General features: G+C 40.6%; 1 protein-coding gene across 3 annotated transcripts in view; it reads right to left on the bottom strand.

The window, feature by feature from the left end:
• The window catches only part of LOC122811052 (ETS translocation variant 3-like), a 282,749-nt gene extending 257,972 nt beyond the window's left edge, over nt 1–24,777 (bottom strand). Inside the window, exons 1-2 of one of the 3 annotated variants that reach the window (XM_044082597.1) lie at nt 24,641–24,777; nt 24,301–24,402 (exon numbers count right to left, since the gene is read on the bottom strand). The gene's annotated coding sequence lies outside the window, so the exon portion shown is untranslated. The remainder of the gene's footprint in view (nt 1–24,300; nt 24,403–24,640) is intronic. The other 2 variants (XM_044082595.1, XM_044082598.1) reach the window with 2 other exon arrangements.
• Nucleotides 24,778–25,267: the final 490 nt, after the last annotated feature.

Genomic DNA, 25,267 nt, shown 5'->3' on the forward strand with positions numbered 1-25,267 from the left:
ATGCAGATAGTGACCAAATTTTTTTACTAGCAGTCTTTCCACACCTACCACCATGGAGTAACATGAACTTGTCTCAGAGGCAGTTTGGTTGGGGGTGGCAGGGCAAGTAAAATGGTCCTGTCAAAAAGCAATCATCACAGTTTTGTGGAGCAGACTGGCAAACGCATTGATCCTTCTCCCTAATGGGTATCTATGCTCCCTCCTTCCCTAGTGTGAGTTTCCTTTATGCAAGTTTAAATATGGGAGGGACTAGTATTAAATCTGAGAGTCTGTTAAAAAGGACATCTGTGATTTTTTATGTACGATAATTATAAAGAAAGTAGTTGTGCTTTCACAGAGGAAGGGCAAAAATATACAGAGAAAGATTAAAAAAGCAGAATTACTCCAAAATCATTGAGGTGCCTTTTCACATACGTACTAAGAAGCACTACACAGAAGGCAAGAACCTGTAAGCAAGAGATGTGAAAGATACAATCGGTTACAAAAAAGTCACGTGAAAAAAAGGCAAACAGGATCACAGAACAAATTAAGATAGAAAAATATGAGTCAAGGTAGCAAAAAAGTTGATACTTTTTAATTCACAAAATTGGAAATGCAAAATCTCAGAACAGCAAAACTGAACGTGCAAAAATCACTCTTGGTATAGACACGTGAGACTGCTGTCACAGACTACTCCCTTTTCTATGAGGTATGCTAATCTCAGAGCCAGCACATAAAAGTTGCAAGAAAGGAGGATGCACCCCCCCCCCCATACTGAGGGGGTCAGGGTAGCTTGCCGCCCCTGAATAAAGCAACTTTGAAGGACAAAACGTATTTGCTGTTCTATAGTTTTGCTGCCTTGTTTTATAATTGTAGGACTTGCAGTAGAAAGTCTCACAATTACAATAGGGGGCTGAACAGAAAATGTTAAAAATTCCTTTATCTTTTTCAAACTGCAATATAAAAATATTAGGACAGTGTTAGCAAATAAATAAGAGACAAAGAATTTTTTTTTTATATATAAAACAATGTCGTTTGAATAATCATTTCTACTTTAGCATGTAGGGATTACAGGGATATCTGGAAGACCTGGCACTATTACCCCCTTACACACCAATCTTGTTCAAGCAGGACTGACAACTAGTATCCAGATGTCCAATACGCAAGTTCTTGGGGCACCTGCATGTCATGTCAACCCTTGGAATATCACAAAACAACCATCACAAAAAGTATGTTCAGTAAAGGGACATATTAAACAAAAACAAGTTTAAGTAAATATTTAATAGAATCACTGCCTAAGTTACAAAGTCAGAAAATCAAGATACAAGAGTAGGGAGCAGTAGGTCAAGCAAAGGAACTGTGTAAACTAAAGAGGGTTGAAGCTGCTCAAGAACTCCACTTTTTAAAAAAGGCACAGTAAGAAGACTCAATAATGAATACGAAAAAGTAGAGATAAACAACTGTAAGGATAAAATAAAACACAGGCAAAAAAGATCTTAAGGGAGGGCCTGCTACTCACACTTCTTCTGGCTTTTTCCCCACCATAGTGAATTATATGCATTTATTCTCAGTATTTCTAAAGACCTCTGTAACCACGCAGCACAAACAAAACTTAGAAATTAATCATCAGACTGAATATAGACTGTATTTACTAGGCTTGCTGACAAGAACCTTTCCTCATTATTTCATTCATACTAGGCTCTAACCATTTATCTACTCAATGTCTGATTTGTTGGACAACTTGTAAAAAATAAAGAATGCCCATAACACACTGTCCTTTTACAAATGAACAGAAGCAAAGATGGGGATGTGGTAATAAAACTCTGAGCCACAGATTCTAACACAGGTGGGGCATGCATATTAGGATATGTGCATAATGTTACACATGAGCAAATTTTCAAAAGAAATGTAGCCTAGTGACAGTGGCACGCGTTCCTGTTAAAATGAGAGTTAAATGCATCCTTTGATGGTTTGTCACCAGCTAGTTCTAAGTATTCAGTAAGTTAAGAACGCCAACTTGCTGACCTGAAACTCAAAATGAACAAAACAGCAACGCGATACAAAGATAAAGGGGAAATTTTAGTTACTGCTTTAGTTTACAACTAACAGTAAACTTCTTCAGAAATAAATAGCCACACACAAAAAAACGTTTAAACATAGAACAAATGATCATGTGCTCAAAAACATTCAATCAAAATAAAGTATCATTAACCATAATGTTACATAAAGCTTTAAAGGTGTATAGCACAGAAAATGTGTCCCAACTCGAATACTTTTTAGAAAAGGCTATGAGAAAAACTAAGGACTACTGAATCAAGTTAATCAGACCTTTAACGAGACAGAGTGAAGTTCTCCTACAAAGAGGGAGGAAATCATCTTCATGTCTCAAGGGACCACAAATAAATTAAAGTAAATGTTTTTGAATTCAATTGATTCAAAATGTTCATTTATGCTAACTAGCACATTACCATCACACATTTTGAGTTTTTTTCTAAGGATTTAATGTTTGTTGTAGAATGCAAGTTAAATATTGTTGATTTATTGTTTGAACTTAACTATAAGATGAATCTTGCATTATTGTTCACTGATGAAAATCTGAGAATTGGCATTAAATTCGCTATCAATCTGACAGACAAAAGTTTAATCCTCACCATGCACAACACTTTCACAATTTTAGAAAGATTATACAAGTTAGATCAGAGACATTTAGTGACATCTAAATCTCTTCATAAATGTCTAAAGATAAGATGTTACCATTGAGATATTTCTGCTCTGACAATGGGGGTGGGGAGGGGGGTGGAATCACCATCATGGACTACAATTTTTATGATATTAGTCCTTCACTTTACACATCGGGTTTATTACAGTACAAAGCAAACAATTATCTACACATCCAATCTATTACAGTGCAAACCAGTCAATTACCATTAATATTAAAACCATATAGTTAATGAAAATAAATCCTGGCTTAGCCTTTTTGCTTTCTTGTAGCACTGTGACTAGTACTGTAAACAGTGTCCAGATTTATATCCTTACCTTGAACAGCCATCATTTTAGGATGAAGATTTTGTGGCGCTTTCATCTATGCATCTTCAGATTTGTCTCATCTTTTCCATTTCAAGGATAGTGGTGGATTATAGGTGTGGTTTTTCAGATTTGTATGGGATACTGCAACATGTATTGCTTTGGCATTTTTTTGCCAGGTACGCTATGGATCATGTGGCTTATGTGTCTAACTTTAAGCTCTAGAGGGTCAAATTGGTCATCGGGTTCAAAGTAAAATGCTAAATGCGAGTTGAAGAAATGGAAGACCATATTGCCTTTCGTGTAGGCACCAGCTAAAAGCTTTTGGATAAAGCTTTGTTAGCAAGAATTTTAAGGTTTAAGGGTTTTATTCTGTTTTTAGTGGGTAAATGTCAGAAAAAACATAAGGACACTTGACATACACGGCTGTGTGTTCATCTGTGTATGCCATAAACCACATGGTGTCGACTGAAGGAAATTCAGTGAGGTGACTGGTCTGCTGGTTCCTAGTCAACGATTATTAAGAACATTAACAAAATTATTAAAAAAAATTCACAACTCATTTATTTTGGTTGCATGAAATTTCTGGGTTTCTTTAAATTAAAAATTTTAAAGTTCAGGGATTAACTAGGGAGAAAACAAAAAAGCCAGCACCAAGTGTAGCTGCAGAATCCGTTTATTAATAAAAGTAGCATCATACCGGTTTCAGCACACTAGCCTTCCTCAGTAACTAATAAGGCTAACAAAACCATGTGTTTATATACAAATACATCCATACTTCCTATTGTGTCATTGTCAGCAGTTCAACTAATAAATTCATGAACATATAACACAATATAAGATAAACCTAAGTTATAAGTGGTCATTTAAACCTGGTGAAAACAAACCTAGGTTGACAATCCAATATTTCTCATTATTCAAGACAGAATGCCAGCCTAGTTTATTAGACCGATCTCCCTGAATCCTGTCAATCACTGTAAAGGAAAAATGGGCAGTGGGATGGATAATTTGGTGTTTGTATAAGGCATTAGTCAACCATTTGTTGTGGATGTCACTGTAATGTTCCAACATGCGCATCAGTAGGGTACGTGATGTTTGTCCAATATAAAAAGATGAACAATTGCAGATAGCCAAATATATAACCCAATCTGATCCACAATTTCCAAAACAATGTATGTCAAATACCCTGCCTGAGTTTTTACTTGTGAATTGTTTAGATTTGAGAATATATTTACAGAAGGAACAGTGTCCACATGGAAATGACCCCAAAAGTTTGTCCCCTGTAATAGTCATTGATAATGCATAGACAATCCATTATTACGCTTCTTATAATGTGCAAAATGATAACCCAGTGTTTTGCCCCTGCGATATGAAAATAAGCATTGATCCCCTAACATATGGTTCAAGTCTTCATTTGCCATAAGAATGTTCCAATGTTTGGATACAATATCCCTAATAAGTTGAATGTTCCTACCATAGGTGGCTATAAATCTAATCAGCTGTGATTCCACTGTATGAGTCCTATCCTTATATACAAGTAGCTGTGATCTATCCTGAGCAGATGCAAACTGACTAGTAGCTTGTATATCCCATTGTCGGTAACCCCAGGTCTGGAACCTGTATGTCATATCCTGTTGGAAGGTGGAAAATCTTCCTTCTCAGAACAAATCCTCCTAATGCGCAAAAACTGAGATTTGGGTATATTCCATATGGTATGGTGTGGGTGCAGATTAGTGGCATATAGCAAGTTGTTATATTGGAGGTATTTCCTATACACACTGGTAGCAAGAGACCCGCTGTGTTGCTTAGATACTGTAACATCCACAAAGTTAATACAGTGCATATCAAAGTTCAGTGTGAATTCAATACCCCATTTATTTTCATTTAAATATTGGACAAACTCACCCAAACATTGTTGGTCTGCACGCCACACCATCCAACAGTCATCAAGGTACCTCCTCCAGATGTCCATCTCATTGATGTACAAATTATGACAAGTGTCATAAATAAGGTGTTCAAGATACCCCATGAATATATCAGCGTAAATAGGGGCAAATGATGCCCCCATGGTAGTACCTCTGGTTTGCCAATAACATTCCCCATTGAAGTAAAAAAAAAAAAAAAACATGTTCATTAAAACGTGTTCAGCCATACAAACTAATAGTGTTTTAAATCCAGCTGAATAAAGATCCGCCCTCTCCAACCAGTGCTGGAGCACTGCTAGTCCTGCCCAATGGGGAATGTTAGTATACAGTGCTTTTACATCCAGTGTACACAATAGCCATGCTGGATCTAATTGTGTCTCTGATATAATCCTGAGAAACTTAGTGGTATCTTGGATTCGTGCTCACATGTTTGAGTAATGGTTTGAGATAATATGTTAGGAAATAAGAAAGCAGCTCCGTCAAGGACCCAAAACCTGATACAATTGGTTTTCCCAGGGGTTTACCAAGACTCTTGTGTATCTTTGGTAAAATATATAAGATTTGTTTTTGTGGATCCTGCACCATAAGTTGGTGAACATAGGCTCCTGTATTATACCTTCCTTTACTGCTAAATTAAGAAATGAGTCTCTCTCTTTCTTGAAGTTAGGTGCAGGGTCTAAGGGCATGTGCATATAATGATGAGGGTTGGTCAATTGGCCATTTCCCTCTGCCAGATAATAATCTATGTCCAATATTACCACAGCCCCACCCTTATCTGCAGTAGTAATCACTATATTGGCATTATTTTTCAATTCAGTAAGAGAGTCTGTAGTTCCTGAACCATGAGATTATGGTGCAACAGAGTAGAATCACACAACTTGAAATGCAGATCTGTGAGAACCCCCCTGCTGAAAGGAAAATGGTGAGTATCGGATGAGCATCAACAAAAATAAAGATGACCTGCCAATATCAAGTGAAAATACCTCCAAACCCGAAAACATATAAGCTGTCAAATACTAAATATTCCAGCAAGGCATCATAGGTTAATTATTATTTTTATGTGACTACTGATCTGCCACACCAATGTACACTAAGGCTAAGTGTCAAGAATCATAGAAGAACAAAATATATTATCCTGCAAACTATAACTCCTTACTATGTAAATAACAGCCTCATGTATATACGGGATGTGATGAGTAATGTCCCACAATTCACCACAATATGGAATATGCAAAAGTTATTCTATAAATTGGTTGGGGGCTAGAAGGAGAAGAAGAATCTTTTTTTTTTTATCAAAACACTATCCACATAGAAATGGGTCTCACCCTAATATGAATCCCAAAACTAGATGGTAATCTAAGGATGAGGGACCTGAAATTAAATAAGATGTCCCCAAAAAAAGGACCTATTTAAAGAAGTCAAAACTGTATGTTTAAAAAAAATAACAATATTACCAAACAAGAAGGGACTCGCATATTCCTTGATATAGTGCAAACCACACTAGTATAATACCCATCATAACCAATGGTAAGATGAAAGTAACTGAGCAGTTATGATAACAATAGTCCACAACCACTGCCGTATGTGAGATAGGTTATGTCAATACACCCACAATAGAAGCATGAAATAAAATCTTGTTCCCACCATGCAAGTCGAAACTTGCTGGGTGATCAAATAATGAGGACAGACAAAAATAGTATGCACAGGTACAATCCAGATTAGGCTAAATCATGTACAATTGTGGTAAATAATTCCCCACCTTTACTAATGAGTAATATAATCCCCTACACAAATATATAAAAATATCTTACAGTGACCAACAGAAAGCCGTACAGATTCTAAATACCGCACCATATCACTCTATACTGTATGTTAAAAAATTACTGTCACTTGTTTACATAAGACAATGGTACCACACACAATAGATAGTCAAACTCGGGTGATTGAATACTTCCTGCTGTTCAAATAGTTCAAAAAATATTGGCAACTCAAAAAGCCCTTGTCCCATTTTAACAGTTACCACTAGGCAACGATGTGCACAGTTCCAAAACACTTGAAACAATCATACATGTATAGATGTTTAGTAATGGTTGCTGTTTCCCAGCCTCATAGTTGTTAGAAATGGTGGACCCTACAATGGTATTCACAGTTCCAAAAAACCAAAGGCATTCATTAAATCCACATACATAAGAGATTGATGATGTTTGCTATTCAAAGTGTTGTCACTAATGAAACTGCCCCATAGTTATTACAAATGGTGAGCCTCGCCAAACTCAAAAAAGTCAAAGTCTTCCACAAAACAGTTTAATTATGAATGCTACCAACGGCCAATGCACACCCAAAAAGTACTTTGAAAAGATACACACAGTCCCGGACATACCATATCATTCCCATAAATTGGCCTAAATGGAGATGCTTTCCCTGTAAACACAGTCACAAAGCTACCAAAGTGAAAAGCGTTTACCAATAATGTAGCCTGCTGTATTGTATTTTACTGATACAATCCACCGAACTGTAGCATAGCCCCAACCTTCACAAACACCATCAAATCTCCACTGAAATGAAAGTTCCAAAACCCAAACCCACCATAAGCAATATGGTGAAAATTCTTGGTGCCCCCTTATTCTCGGATACAAATGGTCAGCAAATAAAACAGTCGAAGAGAGTTTCCCCCAGGATATAGGTTCATAGGTTCATACTAGGCTATCTGCCCTAGGGCATTTATAAGCCTAGCCCAGAGTTTTGTGGCTTTCGCCACCCCTTTAGTTTGAAGGATAATATGCCCATTATTTTGCTGTGCCTCTGTCGAACAGTGACACTGAGGGTATCTCTGGGGTATACCTGTGATCTCCCCATCCATTGGTCAAGATTTCTCTTGAACAAAGCCAGCGAGGTGCTCTGCCTCACATGTACCGGGATTTTGTTCCACAGCATAGGGAGTCTCTGGGTGATGAATCTGTCCCTCCAGCATGTCCTATTAATAGCCGTGTTAAGGTTTAAGTCTCTTGCCCTTGTAGTTATTTATTTATTTATTTTATTTATTTCCAGTTTGATTACCGGGGAAGTCCACTGGGCCAGAACGTACCCATTTTCAGTGGAGGCCCGGGGAGAAAAGCTCCAAAAGCAAAGCAAATTCAATCTAAGTTACATGGTGTAAAAGGTAGTAATAAAATATATACATTTGAAATTACATTACATTGATACAGTTAGTAAAAAAGCAAATACACACAGTATACTTCAAAAATCATCATTCAGGAAGGTAGATAATAGATTTAGTAGTTTCCTTTAAGTAGCAGGTTAAACTGTATAAGAAGAAGGTCTAAGGTTACATGCTATTTACAATATTTACATATGAGGAGAAGAGAGAGAGAGAGAGAAAGTACATAGACTGAGAGTAGATTAAGGTTTGATCAAGCTGTGATCGAGAGAAGAAAAGAGAAGACAGAAAAAAAAAAGAGAATTAGGATAGAGTAGAGAGAAAGGATATAGAGGGATTCAAGGGGAATTTATTTAAATTTAAGTAGGATGTAAGCAGGTACACTTATGTTTAGTGGACAAGTAAGAGAAAAGTTGGGTTTTGAAGGCTTCAGTGTTAGATGTTTTTCTAAGAGTAGAAGGGAGAGAGTTCCATTTCCTGCCAAGAGAGTAGGAGAGAAGGAGTTGGCCACCAGGGCGATTGGGTTTGTGGATGGCGATTAAATTTTGGTGTTCAGATCTTAGAGATCTGTTTGGGGTGTATGGTGGAAGGATGTTTTCTAGGGCTGGGCATTTATCAGGGTAGAATATTAATTTGTGAGCAGTGGTTAGTTGGAGGTATTCTAGGTAGTTAGGGAGTTCTAGCCAGTTCAGAGTTTGTAGGGAAAGACAATGAGAAGAGGTTTTAGATTTGGTAGCAAATTTAGAGATTTTATTATAGCAGATTTCGAGTTTAGTGGAGATGGAAGAAGGCAGGTTAGTAAGGAGAGGGGCTCCATATAGTAGAGATGGCAGAAGATAGGTAATTGCTAAGGTATGCCTAGCGGAGTTTGAGAGAAAGCAGTTGTTCTTATAGAGCATACCTAGCTTTTGGTGGGTTTTCTTTATGTTTTGTTGTATGTGGCTATCAAATCTGAGGTGCGCGTCTATAGTGATGCCAAGGAGTTTTGCAGATGGGACCACCTCTATGGGTGACATGGTTTGGCTTATGATTTTGAATGCTGTTTTATCAAATGTGCAAGCCCTGGAGGAGGAAGAGAAGAATTTTAGATTTATTAGAGTTGAGAGAGAGATGATTTTGGTGCATCCAGTTCTCTGTAGTGTAGAAAGCTATTAGAGGTTTTGTCAGTAGTTCGAATGTTGTAGGCGGCAGACTAAGGTAGAATCATCAGCGTATTGGATGACTGTTGTGTCTGGGATGGCAGAGTGAAGGTTATTTATGAAGATGTTGAAAAGCATGGGTCCAAGGATGGACCCCTGGGGAACGCCAGTGGGTGTAGGTAAGAAGGAGGAGGTAGAGTTGTTCCATTTGACAGCTTGGGATCTGTCTGATAAGTAGCTAGAGAACCAGGATAGAGTATCAGGGGAGAGATGAAGGTTTGATAGATGAAAGAGAAGGTGTTTGTGAGAGATGGTGTCGAAGGCTTTAGACAGATCTAGCAGTACAGTGGAAACTAGTAACCCAGAATCCCTGGCTTGATTGACTGTTTCCAAGAAGGATAGTAAGGCAGTAATGGTGCTGTGTCCAGGGAAACCATGTTGGGTGGGTGTTAGGAGGTGGTTATGGGTTAAGAAAGGCATGAGTTGGTGGTGGACGCATTTTTCTAGGATTTTGATAAAGGTGAGAGTAGCGCAATTGGGCAGAAGTTGGAGATATTTGTGTTTTTGCCTCCTTTATGAAGTGGGAGAATGTAGGCAGATCTCCAAAGCATAGGGACATATGACTCTTTTAGAGATCTGTTAATTAATATGCTGATAGGGAGAGCAATACCTTCGGCAGCACATTTAAGGAAAGAGGAGGGGATGTTATCAGGGGCATTAGAGCATGGCTTTAGTTTAGATAAGAGTCTTTTTATGAATACAGTTGATACAGGTTTCAGCTGGAAGCTGGGAGGACATTTAGAGGGGTTGTTGGGAGCAGAGGAAAGAGAGTTGGATGTATTATTGTTAGGGAAGGATTTAGTAAGGTTAGCTATAGATTCTGTAAAGAATTTGTTGGAGAGAGAGCTTAGTTCTGAGTCAGTTTTACTAGGGTCTGGGCAAGGGTTATTCCTGGATCCAGGATGGAGAAGGGAATTAACTGAATTCCAGAACTGTTTGGGGTTCTTATTATGGTTGGACTGTAGTTTAAAAGTAGTATTTTTTTTTGTCCTGGGAGATTAGTTTTTTTGCTAGGTTGCGGAGTTGTGTGTATTGGAGCAGGGAAGTAGGGATTTTATTTTTCTGGTATAATTTCCAAGATTTGTCCCTTTGGTGCATGACTTGTTTTGTTTCTTTGGATAGCCAGGGGGCAGAGTTAGATTTGACTCGTTTGTTTCTTGGAGGAGCTAGGGAGTTAAGGGTATTTAGGAAGATAGAGTTAAACTGTTCTACAGCTTTGTCTAGGGGAAGTGTGTTTAGGGTCTGCCAGTTGGTAAGTTTAAGAATGTTTGAGAAGATAGTGGGGTTGAAGTTGCTGAGATTGCGAGTGTGGATGTAGTGGTGTAGATATTGGGTAGAGTTAGTGGAGCGGTGTATGAAAGTAAGGAGATGGTCACTGAAGGTGTCAGGGATAGTGCCTGAAAGAGTTATTTTGTTTGGATGAGACACAAGGATCCAGTCAATGGTAGATCCTGGGGGATTTATTTTGTTAGGTCGGGTGGTTGAGTGGATTACTTGGGTGAAGTTAAAGAGGTTGATGAATTGGGAGGGGGAGAGTTGATTTTATTCCAGTCAATATTAACGTTGCCTAGAATGTAGGTTTCAAATTTGATTTCAGTTGAGGCCCAGTAAAGAATATTTTCCAAGGTTGTTATGTTGTCACCTGGAGATATATAAAGGGAGATAATGCAGATGTTCTTATGTTTATTTAGTCGAAGGAGACTGGTTGTAAGTTCAGAGTTTTTGAATTCAGGAGTTGGAATTTGTAGAGGGATCAGGGAGAGGAGGTTAGAGTAAATTATTGCAGAGCCTCCACCTTTTTTATTTGATCGGTCAGTTCTGAGGATTTGGAACCCAGGAGGTAAGATTTCAGAGTCGGTGATGTGGGGTTTTAGCCAGGTTTCAGAGATGGCTAAGATGTCAGGTTGGTTGTGGCAAATCCAAGCATGAAGATGGTGGATTTTGTTATTTAGGCTCTGAGCATTGATAGAGAAAAGTTTGAGGGGGTTAGGAGAGGAAGTGGTAGAGGAAGTAGGAGGGGGACTATTTGTTGTTCCAGAGGGAGAAAAGGGGATTGGGGAGAAGTTGTTAGTGGTGAGGCAGGGGCCAGGGTTTGGATGAATATCGCCACATAAGACAAGGTCATTACTGGTAGTAACTCTTAGTCTTTTGTGTTTAAGAAGTAGGAGGCTGTTAGAGGGAGGGAGGATTTTCAGAGTGAGAGTTTGTGGTACGGTGAGGCATTTGGGATGGAAAAGGTATAGTGTTTTGGGGGGAAAAAGAGTGGAAGATATGTTGTTGTAATGGGTGGATAGAGAAGGTTGTGAGTGAGTCCAAGGGTTAGTTTGTGTAGGTGTTAGAGAAAAGGGTATTTTGTGAGAGTAGGTAGTAGCAAAATATAGGGGAATGAGAAATAGAAATAGTAATGATGGGACATAGATATTATGAAGTATTTTGGAAGGCATGTTTGGGAGGCAGAGGAGGAAGAGATTGGTATAGTGGAGTTGAGTAGGCAAAGAGAAAAAAAAACAAAGAAAAAGAAAGAGGATGGGATCTTAGGAAAAGGATAGGGTTGAAAGTATTTGAAGGGGAGAGAAAGGGAAAAATTTGTGTAGAGAAGAGAAACTATAATGGAGGGAAAAGAAAAGAGTGGGAGGGGTAGAAGTAGAAGAACTATGATAGGTTAAATGGTGGAGAGAGGTATAGTGGGGTGGGAGGAGTAAGAGTAGGAGGGGTAATGAGGGTAGGACTCTGATAGGTTAATTAGTATGCATGGGAGGGTGCAAGAGAGGTATAAAGGTAGAGGTGCTGGGGGCAGGTGGGAATTGGGAGCAGGGTAGGGGAGCGGAGTGAGCCCGTAGGGCGAACAGAGCGGGAAGAACCCAGGAGGGCAGGAGAGGAGCAAGAAGCTATCAGTGGAGCAGAGGCTGTAAAAGGTAAGTAATAGAGGGGTAAGTAGATAAAGTAGCTGGAGTGGGCTGCAAGGTATTAGGGGGGAGAGTGAGAAACAGAAACGTTGGAACTGGGGAACAAAAGGAGAGAGTTGAAGTCTAGTTTAGTGGAGAATTTCAGAACTGCACTTAGCTCACAGGGCAAATACTTGGGCTAAAGTAGACTAGGGGGAGAAGGGAGCTAGTGTAACTCAGGGAACTGAGATGAGGTTTGTAGCGAAGGGAGGTAGAGATAAGGGGGTTAGGCTGCTGGCTTTCCTGGCAGGGAGAATACTACAACAGCTAGCAGGGTTTAAGAATACAGTAAATGGATTTAGATCAGAATACAGTTCTGATGGATTTAGATTTTTTGAGGTGAAGCATGTTCATTAGGTCCGGGTTGGACATGGCCTTGTATGTCAGGCACAGGTCACCTCTGAGCAGACGGTAAGCGACTGAATAGAGCTGGAGTTCCTTCAGTTGGGCAGCATAAGACATTTTTGAGACCCTTGATCCTTTTGGTGTGGAACTTCTGGGGCCTTTCCAGTTGCTGCAGGTGTCGGGTCAGATACATTCCGAATGGGGTATTGTACTCAATCATTGGTCTAATGAGTGATGAGTACAGGGGAACGATGACCTCCCTTGATCTAGATATGAATCCCTTCATGATCAGGTGGGCAATGTAGAAGGTCTTCCTAACTACTTTGGCAACGTGAGTGTCAAACAAAAGGTTACTGTCAACCTGGGTCCCCAGATCCCTGATAACCTCTTCTGTGCTTAGTGGATTGCCACCTATATGGTAACTAGGGGTAACCTTGTTTTTCCCGAAGGGTACGACTATGCATTTTTTGGCGTTTAACTTTAGGCCATGGCTCTGGCACCAGTTATCCGTTTCTCTGAGACCCTTTTGAAGGATGTCTGTGTCAGATATCGGTTAACAGGTCAAAAACGCAGGAAAAAACATCAATTGGAGGCTGCTTGAAACAAATAGGCACAGTATAATCAGCGTTCAGCGTAATACAGTGTTCCCGACACACAGGCCAACAGCGAGTGATGCAGCAAGTACAGATACAGAAACCCTCACACGTACGGTGGGTGCAAACGGCCAAAAAGCATTAGCCAGCACCAAGTGATGCTACCTTATTAATAAACGGATTCTGCAACTACACTTGGTGCTGGCTTTTTTGTTTTGATTCTAAATGCTTTTTGGCCGTTTGCACCCGCCATATGTGCGAGGGTTTCTGTATTAACTAGGGTGACCAAGGGTTTACCTTAAATTCTCTAGCTACACCTGGAGGTATTCTTATTCAAGGTATGACGTGGTATGCTTTCAGGGACCTGAGGCTAGATGTGTGTCAAGTTTTACTTAGGCAGCTTGTATGTATATTGGGTTTAACCTTTATAAAAGTGCATTTTCAATTAGTTACGTAATAAGTGGACTTTTATGGGTATACTAATGCAATGGTGTTTTTCACGAGGTGCATCATGGACCACGTGTCTAACTTCACGTACCAGCACAGCCAAGTGTAGTACACAGCACAGCCAAATGTAGTACACGCTGGTTGGGTATAAGATATTTGGGGGTGCTTAAAACTGAATGAAGGTAAAGCCTCAAGCATGGAGTAAACAAAGTGGGTTGGCCTGGGCTTGATACTTAGGGCCATTCCAACTGTTATTTATAGGGACCTAGCTACATCTGCTCCCGAGAGGTAACTTGGCTAAGAGATCTTGTTGTGAGGTTACATGCTTTGTAATTGCCTGCATTAACATCTCCTTCCTATTCTTAGCAGACTGTTGAGCAATCACTAATTTACTATTTAACGCTTTCAGGGATTAAAATGGGTGGATGAAAATATGTATTATTATGGATAAGCCAGTGCTTATGGATTAAAAACAAATATTCAGGGATAGGCTGTACTCATGGCTAAAAATATACCGTTCATTTTCAGACAACAGCTTACCCCTTGAGGATCTGGACCAGACCATATTGTGTCGCGCATCCTGGTGGTCGTCACTAGGTGAAGCAGGGTGTATACTTCTAATCTTCTAGGACAAAAACTCAGCTCTGAAGGTGACCAAAGTACAGCACTAGTCTGAATGTCAATGTTACAAGTACATAAAATGGACAGTAATGCAAATTCCCTATATGCTCCTGAGCTCAAGTTAAATGCTGTTAATCAGTTTTGCATGCACTTTTTTTTCTATTCTATCCAGCACCAGTGGTGCAACTCGACAAACCATCCCTATAGTGTCCATCACACCCAGTCCCTGACATATCCAACATAACAGTTGGTTGTCAGTGTAGGAATTCAAACTACATAACTACCAGTACAGTTGCAAAGGACATGCTGACACAAAACACACCCCCAACATGAAAGCATACCAACAGATTTTTAAAAAGAAATGCAACAATCCTCAAAGTGCACCACTTTGGCAGACGTTCGGGCTGCTAAAAGCAGACTGTCATTTGCTGAACTCATCTTCAATGGCATGCACCCCCCCTACAAAAAGGTAAGAATGTTTTGCATCCTGAAAAATACAAACCCATTTCATTAATCTTGACTAAATCAAGATCCTCTCTAAAGGACCCACAGTGATACCTGAATGGGTTTTCCCCAAATTGAGTAGTCCTGACCTCATTTGATGCTGGATCAACATTCAGTTCAGCAATAATAGTTCACCTCCAGTGACTGGACCTTTCCGAATTTCAAAGAACAGGATTTTCTCTGGAAAGCAACAATACTTAGTACTGAAGGCCTATTCTTGGTGCTAGGATAGGTGGTGTACAGTGGTCCAAAGACTAACTATGAACGTTATTCACACCCACCTTGTAACCTTGAAAGGTATGAGTCAGAGTCACCTGCTGTTCCTATACTTATTTACACTAGACATGTAGCTCGAATGCAAACTGAACCAACAACCGTTACTTATGGGAATTGGAATGAGGTCAAAAGTAACCAACTGATAATGTGGTATAGATAAAACTCACGGTACCCACATGCCAAGAATATACCTGTTAGGCACTTAAGGGAAATTATTAATGTTAATTGTTAAGCAGAAAATGCATCCTGGGATCATAACCTTATCACAGTGGAGGGATCTGCACATCCTATGATCTCGAAAAATATCTTATCATTGGTTTGGTGCTCCTGATAGGGTCACCATTGGTAAAAATGATCTAGGAGAAAAGGCTCAAAAAACATGACAATCCAAAAATGAGAGCAATAACATCTCCATTCTGATGGTTACAGCACAGGATTCAGGCTCTCAACTCTTAACATGATGCTTTTTGTACTCCAGGACATAGGGTTTGAGTCCTTCTACCTCTGTTTACCTACTATGAAACTCTGAGCAACTCACGTAACCAGATAATGCTCCCCCAGTCCCACATAAAAAGTCTCATCTAGTCAACAAGTGAATTAAATAAATAAATGAAATAAAATAAAAAGACTACATTCAATAGGCTTTGCTCAAAATTCAGATACCACCCCACCATCTGTGGATATAAAAGCCTAGGAAAAGGGAGGGATTTTTCAGAAAATACCTGATGGCCAAATAATCAGCATATACAGCTGATTGCCAGGTAGTAATCTGCCCCGTCGGAGATGCATGCAGCCACCAAGCAGGCTTTTTATCCAAAAGGTTGAACATAGGGATTACAAGCACTGTCAGGTTCTTGGGAAAATAAACTCACTGCCAAGAAGGAAGGCAGAGATTGTGCATAAAATTACAAAGTGCCAGCTAGATTAAGTCGGTCTTCCCCTATAGACACAGCACTAGCTCTGGAACCAAATTCCACCAAGAGGTGATTGGACTAACAAAGAGGACTCTTGGAACCAGCTTGGGTGGTTGTGGAGATATTCAAATATTCCAGGCTGTGTACCTTAGCACAGTACTTCTACCAGTTTACGCAACAGTCATCTCAATGCAACAATGAGTTGCAAAAACAGAAAATGCTAGTAATGGCTACTCATAGAATACGGCCTTTTCAAAGACCACAAGTGCAGCATTCATTCTTAACAACCACCATCTGTGTTACTTGTGTACCAGCCACAGCAAACATGTTCAAAGGATAACAACAAATCAACTTTGTACTATAACACTTTATACTATTAAACTCTAACTAAAACAAACCTAAAGACTTTTGGGTCACCAGAAACAATGTCAAAATGGCTTCTTCACTATTCTTGGATTTGTCAAAGGTTTTTGACACTGTTTTTAGAAAAAAACTGCTAAAAAACTACAATGTACAGATCTCTCAGACTACAACCTCCAATGGTTCAACAGCTATTTAACCAACAGACGTCAATCTGCAAAGGGGCGATTAGTTCTATCTTCCTTTTATCCACTCACTGGAACCTATCTTAGGACATCTCCTAACATCCACAAAGCCTCCATACATGCAGTTTTCTTTCAGTACACAGATTACTTAGCCTTCATCTGTGTAGCTAACAAAATATCTAAACTCCAAACAGTTAACCTAACAATCCTTCTCTTCCACGGATTCTTAGCTAGACAGCTGCCAACTGTTGTGAACATGCAAAAACCTTTTCATTTTACTCCTCTCTCCCCCTCTGGCACCAATCTGGAATTCAAAATAAATTACTCAACACATAGATTCAAAAGGTCATGCACACTACATTGGTGTTAATATAGATATAACTCAACAGCGTCAACAGAATATTTTGCTAAAATTACCTGATCACCTCAACTCCTCACAAATGACTGTAGCCAATAACCTTGTACATAAGCCTAGCAAGTATCGTAGCCTAAAAAGTATTCCCTAACCGTACCTACCACTATCCACTCAAAGCCAAAAACTCATCAGGGGAACCCCTTTATTCCATTCACATCACCAAACTACTGCGCTCACCACCTCTACCAAAAAGACTCAATAACAACCTGCCCACTTTCAAACGTCAACTAAAATACGATCTCAAGAACTCCTGACTATACTCCTGTAGCTCAACAGGCTAATTCTAACACAACCCACTCTCTCCCTTACCACCATTTTCCCCACACCTTCTCCCACCCTCATAGAAAAAATGACCTTACTAATAAAACAGTGAAGATTCACATATAAATAAAAATAGGATAAGTCTCTTGTGACTTCTGCAGTTCTGCTACATCTCTACTTTTAGACTATTTGACACTACCGTCCACATCTGACACTTATGCCTATAATTTACTCTCTACACCCAAACAAGTACATTATTTTAATACAATCATATTAACTAGTCTAACACAAAATACAGTACCTAAAGGTTTACTCCTGCATATAGGTACTGTATTTTGTTTGGGAATATGATTGTATTAAATGTGTTAGAAATTTAATTTGATTTAAACTGTGTATGAAGGAGTGTTGAAGGAATATTTAACTGAAGTTATTCTGCTCTTCAGTAACTTGAACTGAAGCTTGTGTTGGCTGAATTTTGTTATTTGCTAGTAATTACAGGTGTGGGGGTAGCCACATTCTTTGATTTCCTGTCCTTGCATATTCAACTGGTGCATTGTGAAATAATTCCTGCTTTGAAACCTCAGCTTTGGCCAGCTAAGAACTTGGTTATATTCAACTGGACGTATAAGAGAATTTAAGTACCTTTATCTGCACTTTTTTTAAAAAATACAGTATTTAATTTGATTTAAACTGTGTATGAAGGAGTGTTGAAGGAATATTTAACTGAAGTTATTCTGCTCTTCAGTTATTCCCACCCACCCTCCCTGTTTTTGTTTTGGTGTTAATCTTAGTGGCATTGAAACTGCCTGCCCCTCAGCCTGCCTCTGGGCCCATCTCATTTGCTCACTCAACTGAGTGCAGTGAGATCATATTCTGATTTCAGGCACTCCTACTGTGTACAAAGAGAGCATCTGGGAAACAGAAAAAAAAAAAATTAAGCTTATTTCCTGCCTTTCTTGTTAAGTGGTATAGACTATTTGTAGGCTTCTGAGCCCCCAAGCCCTTCTGTTTGAGGGAAGCCTTCTAGCTTGTTTTTTTCTTATAACTAGCCAGTTTTCTAGTTTCAGCACTCAAATCTGTTTCTTTGATCTCAGCACTTGTTCAGATAAAAAAAAAAAAAAAATTTCATCTGCTTTTACTGTACTTGTGTTTCTACCTACTTCATTTTACTTTTGCATCATCTTAAAATACTCAATTGTATTTATTACTGCTTGGTGTAACTCATTCTAAGCCTTTTGGTTTAAACACTTGGGCTTCGGACCAGTTAGTTGTTTTGCACTGAGAGGGTTTGTGGTCTGCACTGTTGTGGCAGAACAGGTAGCTTACATCCTTCTAGGTTGAGAACTGCTGATTGAGGGCTCAGTGTCTGTTATTCTAAAAGTGTATTAATTCTGGTTTAAGCACTTGGGCTTTCAAGCCAGTTATTTTACATTAAGAGGGTTCGTGGTCTGCACTCTTGTGGGAGGAGAGGCTGGACTCTGCCCTTCTGAGCAGGGAATTTCTGGTTAAAGGCTTATAGTGCATGCATATCTGAACTGTTTCTTACTGAAGTTGGTGCGCCTTGTTTGCTGTGGCATAGACTGGATTCGGGCCTGCTGGATCTAGCTTTGTTTGTGTAACTTGAGCACTAATCCAGACATTCTCTAAAGTATTCAATGGTATTTATTACTGCTTGGTTGTAACTTGATTAAAGTGTAGCTATCATTCTAAGTCTTTTGGATTAAGCACTTGGGCTTCAGACCAGTTGTTTACATTAGGAAGGTTTGTGGCAAGCACTGTGGTGGCAGGACAGGTAGCTTTCATCCTTCTAAGTTGGGAACTGCTGATTGAGAGCCCAGTGTCCAAGTGTATTAGTTCTGGTTTAAGCACTTGGGCTTCAGGCCAATTATTTTACATTAAGAAGGTTCGTGGTCTGCACTCTTGTGGGAGAAGAGGCTGGACTCTGCCCTTCTGAGCTGGGAATTTCTGGTTAAAGGTTTATAGTGCCTGAATATTTGAACTGTATCTTACTGAAATTGGTACACCTTGTTTGCTCTAGCATAGACTAGATCCAGGCCTGCTGAATCTAGCTTTGTTTATATGCTTGTTGTTTGTTTGCTTGTTATTTCCCTGGAAGCTAATTCCACCTAATACGCAACTTCTCAGCGCTTCTGTGGATCACTAGTGATATCTGCATTGCTTACTGTACTTATTTCCTTGTTTCACTTGAAAGAAAGTTACTGTTTGTCATTTTTGCATTTAGTTACTTGTAACACATTGCACTCAAGTTACCTGGCACTTGCTCACTAAAGCAATTATATAAAAGTCAGCACTAAAAATTAAAAGCACTACACCCTCACTCCCCACTGGCCCTTGTTTTCAATTAAGGATTTCCCAATATTATTCTAGCATGTCCAAAGGTCAGTTGTCAATCGCCTCTCTGGTCCAGCTGGTGAATCTGGGAATCTTGAGGCAATGTTATAACTGCCTCATGTACACAGACAACCCTCTCCTCCTCCCACATAACACAAATACTTGCGAGATGCAGCTATTTAGCCAAACTGGAGGCTGAGCTCTCTCAACTCAGGACTGGCAAGACCAGACAGGAGGAGAAGGCAACTACACACACCACAAAACCAGCCTCACATAATGCTACCACTCCACTGAATCAAACACATAAACACACAAAGACATACTCGGAGGCTCTGAGTAAAAATTTACCTAAACAGCAGAGGCCTCCAAAGCAGACACCCAAACAACTGCTACCTCAAGACACCCCACAAGCAACACATAAACCACAAAAGCAGTGTGCAAAGCAGTCACAGCCCTTAAGGCCAAATACAACACCAAACATACTTGTCATAGGTGACTCCATAGTCAGACACACTGGCGTCCCACTCACCAGGCTGAACAAGGAGAGGGTCACAGTAAGCTGCCTATCGGGCTAGAATCCGCCACATAACACAAGCACTCGGGTCACTCAGCGGCAAGTACAAATATGACACAGACATAGTCCATGCTGGGGAGAGCGAGCTGAGATGTACCAGCCTGGACTACATGAAAAGAGGCAGAGGAGCTCTCTGATTATGTAGCCCAGGCAGGTATGACCCTAACCCTGAGCAGTATCCTTCCTTCACCAAGAATGATGCCACAATATAGAGACAAGATGATCAGCTTTAACAATTGGCTTAATGTCTGGTGTCATTCAAAGGGGATCCAGTGTCTGTCTGCCTGGGATGACATGCTTAACAAGCCACGCTGCTTCAAGGGACGGCTTGCACCTGTCACCCTGGGATTCCGGATATTGGCTAAGGCTCTTGCCACCCCATACTGCCTTTTTAGGCAAGGCTCAAATTCTAAACCTACCACCCTAGAAAACAAAAATGGGAAGAAACTGAGGGTAATGCTGCTCAATGCCAGAAGTCTAAATCTCAAAATGCACGCACTCGAGGCCCTTCTCAGTATGGAGAACATCGATGTCTGTGCTGTAACTGAAACCTGGTTCAAGGCTCCTGAGAGCACCCGGCACTATTAGGTTTTACCTCATATCATGCGTTCCGGCCCCAAAACCCGGACCACACCACAAAAGGAGGGTGTATCCATATTCATAAAGATACCCACACCTCCAGGTTGGTGGCAACGCAGTAAGCTTGGAAACCATCCAGGTGCAACTAACCATAGGCAAAACTGCTCTACAAATTGTAGCATGCTACAGGCCACCCTCTCAAACTCAGGAACCCCACACAGCCTTCCTGAAGACACTGGAGGTATAAATGTATCTCAAACACCATCATATTGGGTGACTTCAACTACCCGAATATAGACTGGGAACATTACTCAAGCCCTAACTTTCTAGCCCAACGGTTCCTGGAGTTCATAAATTCAAATGCCATGGAACAGCTAGTCACTGTTCCCACGAGAGGAGAAAATATACTAGATCTCATTGTCACAAGCATGGGGACAAAATGCTCCACACCGGAAGTATATCCCTCATTGGTGAGATCTGATCATAAACTAATCTCACTGGAAATCCACATCCCGCCCCGACCCCAAACAAAAAAGACCATAGTGAAGAACTTCTCTAAAGCAAACTTCACACTACTCAAGACTGGTGCGGTATCCTTCAAAGCCCCTGAGCCAGTGGAAACCACAACCCAAGCTGCGGAAGCCCTTACAAATGCCTTCTATGAACACCTCCAGGACTGCATGGATCAGGCAATCCCAAATAAAACCAAGACTCTTTCCACAAAGGGCAAACGTCCAGTCTGGTGGACCCCAGCCATTAACAAACTTTACAATAAGAGGAGAAAGCTATTACATGATAGAACAAAATCCATAAAAGGGAAGTCACCCCTGATCATTATTAGTAAAAAAAATACGAGCACTCATAAAATCAACTAAGGCCAATTTTGAGAGAAAAACTGCCATGGATTCAAAGGACAATCATAAGGCCTTTTCAGCTATGTTAGGAACCTGGGTGGAAACTCCCACATATGCTCAGAATTAGTCCAAAATGATACAAAATCACTGAACCCACAGACATTGCCAACATACTGGCAGACAGGTTCAGTGCAAACTTCACCCCTCTCCCCTAAAGGAGAGATAACTATCCCAGCCAGTGTAGCCTCCCGGACATCTCAAATGCGCAGGTGAAAGCTGCTCTCTCTAAAGCTAAAAACACAGCATCAATGGGACGGATGGTGTCCCCGGCTGTGTGCTACACGAGCTAAATGAGGAATTAAACCCGCACATAAGGCAGCTGTTTAATCTCAGCCTTACCACAGGATACGTGCCCAAGGAGTGGCGACGGCAACTGTGGTCCCACTCCACAAAGGCGGCGCCTCACGGACCCTGGTAATTACCGCCCCATAAGCTTAACAAGTCTAGTCTGCAAAGCTATGGAGAGGATCATAATGGAGCTCATAAACAAAGATATAGGGGACTTGCAGACATTGGACCCGACCCAGTTTGGCTTTGTCAAGGGAAGATCATGCCTTTTGAACTTGGTCGACTTCTTGAAACAGTCACCAAGGCCATTGATGAGGAAAGGCAGTCCATACAGCCTACCTTGACCTTGCAAGGCTTTCGACACAATACCCCACTCGGGTATTGTAGAAAAACTTACCAGCTTAAATGTAAACCCATATGTCACAAGATGGGTTGCAAACTGGCTTAAGGACAGAACCCACAGGGTTAGAGTTGCTGGCGCTATGTCAGACTCCAAGCCGGTCACAAGTGGTGTCCCACAGGGCTCGGTCCTTGGCCACCTATTGTTTGGCATCTACTTCTCAGAAGTACAGGCCAACATGGGAGGACTTTGGCTGACAAAGTTTGCAGACGACTGCAAACTGGGCGCCATAGTGGAAAGTGCATCGGACACGGATATCCTTCAGAAGGGACTCACGGAAACAGATAGCTGGTGCCAGAGCCATGGCCTGAAGTTAAACGCCAAAAAATGTATAGTCATACCCTTCGGGAAAAACAAGGTAACCCCAAGCTACCATATAGGTGGCAATCCGCTAATCACAGAAGAGGTTATCAGGGACCTGGGGACCCAGGTTGACAGTGGCCTTTCTTTTGACACTCACGTTGCTAAAGTGGTTAGAAAGACCTTCTACATTGCCCACCTGATCATGAAGGGATTCACATCCAGATCTAGTGAGGTCATTGTTCCCCTGTACTCTTCACTTATCAGACCAATGATCGAGTACAATGCCCCATTCGGGATGTATCTCACCCGACATCTGCAGCAATTGGAGAGACCCCAAAAGTTCCTCACCAAAAGGATAAAGGGACTCCAAAATCTGTCATATAGGTTCATAGGTTCATACTAGGCTATCTGCCCGAGGGCATTTACAAGCCTAGCCCATAGTTTTGTGGCTTACGCCACCCCTTTAGTATGGGGAACTATACCCATTATTTTGCTGTGCCTCTGTCGAGCAGTGACACTGAGGTAATCCCTGGGGTATATCTGCGATCTCCCATCCATTGGTCAAAATTTCTCTTGAACAGGCCAGCGGTGCTCTGCCTCACATATGGGATTTTATTCCACAGCATAGAGTCTTTGGGTGATAAATCTATCCCTCAGCACGTCCTATTAATAGCGTGTCGAGGTTTAAGTCTCCGCCTGCGGCTCTGACGGATCTAGATTTTTGAGGTGAAGCATATTCATCAAATCTGGGTTTGACATGGCCTTGTATGTTAGGCAAGGTCACCTCTGAGCAAGCGGTAAGCGACTGAATAGAGCTGGAGTTCTTTCAGTCGGGCAGCATAGGACAGATGTATGCTGCCAGATTGAAGAAACTCCAGCTCTATTCAGTCGCATACCGTCTGCTCAGAGGTGACATGTGCCTGACATACAAGGCCATGTCCAACCCGGAATTAATGGACATGCTCCACCTCAAAAAATCCAAATCCACCAAAACCACTAGAGCAAGCGACTTAAACCTTAGCACGGATATAAATAGGACGTGCTGGAGGGATAGATTTATCACTCAGAGACTCCCTATGCTGTGGAATAAAATCCCAGTCCATGTGAGGCAGAGCACCTCACTGACTCTGTTCAAGAGAAATCTAGACCTGTGGATGGGAGATCGTAGGTTTCGGGAAACATCTCTGTGTCACTGCTGGACAGAGGCACAACAAACTAATGGACACAGTATTTTTCATATAAGGGGTGGCGTAAGCCACAAAAATTTGGGCTAGGCTTATAAATGCCTTAGGGCAGATAGCCTAGTATGAACCTATGAACCTATATCCACGTTTACAGCTGCCCACTACAAATGCTTGTATACAATACTGGGATTGTAGCAGGGTGGATCTACAATGTTATTCACTATGTGTTCATACAACACAAACCAATTCAATATACTAATATATACTCCTTACTAAAAATACACTTTCAAAGAAAACACTAATATTTAATTTATATGTGTTGATTTACAGTGTGACTTACATTACACTGCATCAACAGATTTTTTCTCCCTAGGCCTCCACTGAAAAGAGGTTCTACACCCAGTCGGGCTTCCCAAATCAACAAATGAAAATAAACAAAGGCCAGAATTTAACAAAGCAAAAAGTATCACCAAACAACTCCAAGACATCACATCAGTTTCTGCTACCTAATCAATTCAGGTTTTCAAAGGAAAGAAAAACAGTAAACTTTACTTACAGCTCCACAGCATGACGATCATCTCATATCTTGCATATTTTCTCAACTTTCCACTTTTAAGGACAAAAACTTTGGTACGAGTGCACAACAAGACGTTTACTTCTGCAAGGAAACGTACAAGTTTTGATAAGGCACTGAAAGAATAAGCTAAGTGAACACATACGCACAAAAGGACTGCCAACAGAGCTCTTTCTAACACAATAACATAGCACCACTGAGAGAATGATTTTCAAACTTCAGTCCCCCATAAAACTACATCCGTCATGCGAATCATTTACACACCCGCACACTTGCCTGTTCCGTCATCTCCTAAACCTTTCTACTTCTTACACAAACAAACCTTACTTCCGCAACATGATTTTTCTCCCCTAAAGTTCAACTTCACAAGATCCAAACTTCAAAAAGTTTTACTCTCGGAATCCCCAATTACTTCCGCCTCCGTCTAAGTCATTCACGTTGTTTTGGAGCAATGCATTCATTTCCTTTTCCGGCGTATCGTTTACAACTTGTCAGAGTTGTTGAAGTCGCTTACTGCGCTTGCGAAGTAAGGACATTGGAAGTGGGAGTAAGATGCGTCTGTAAGCGTGCTGCTAGTGGTGGTGATGAATCAGTTGTTTTTGTATTTATGACTAGGGTTACCACCTGTCTCACTTTGCGAGGGACAGTCCCTCTTTGGGCAGTTGTGTCCTGCATAAAAATTGAAAAGATGGTAAATGTCATGAGATATTAGGACAAACATGTGTCCTATATTTAAAGTAATAGTTGCATAAAACAGTTATTCTGTTTCTGAAACACCTAAATGTTATAAGAAACAGAATAAGCAGCTAAAATGTTACAATAATAAGCATTTGTTTAGGCAAAAAGTGAAGTTCTGTCCTTTGTAGTGGCCGTGGGTTTGTTTTGCCTTGCAAAGTCTGACGTTTGTGTAAAAAATGTCCCACTTTGGGCATTTGAAAAGGTGGCAACC

This window comes from Protopterus annectens, chromosome 9.part0, assembly GCF_019279795.1.
Source record: "Protopterus annectens isolate FY-2018-M chromosome 9.part0, PAN1.0, whole genome shotgun sequence".
Classification (NCBI taxonomy): domain Eukaryota; kingdom Metazoa; phylum Chordata; order Ceratodontiformes; family Protopteridae; genus Protopterus; species Protopterus annectens.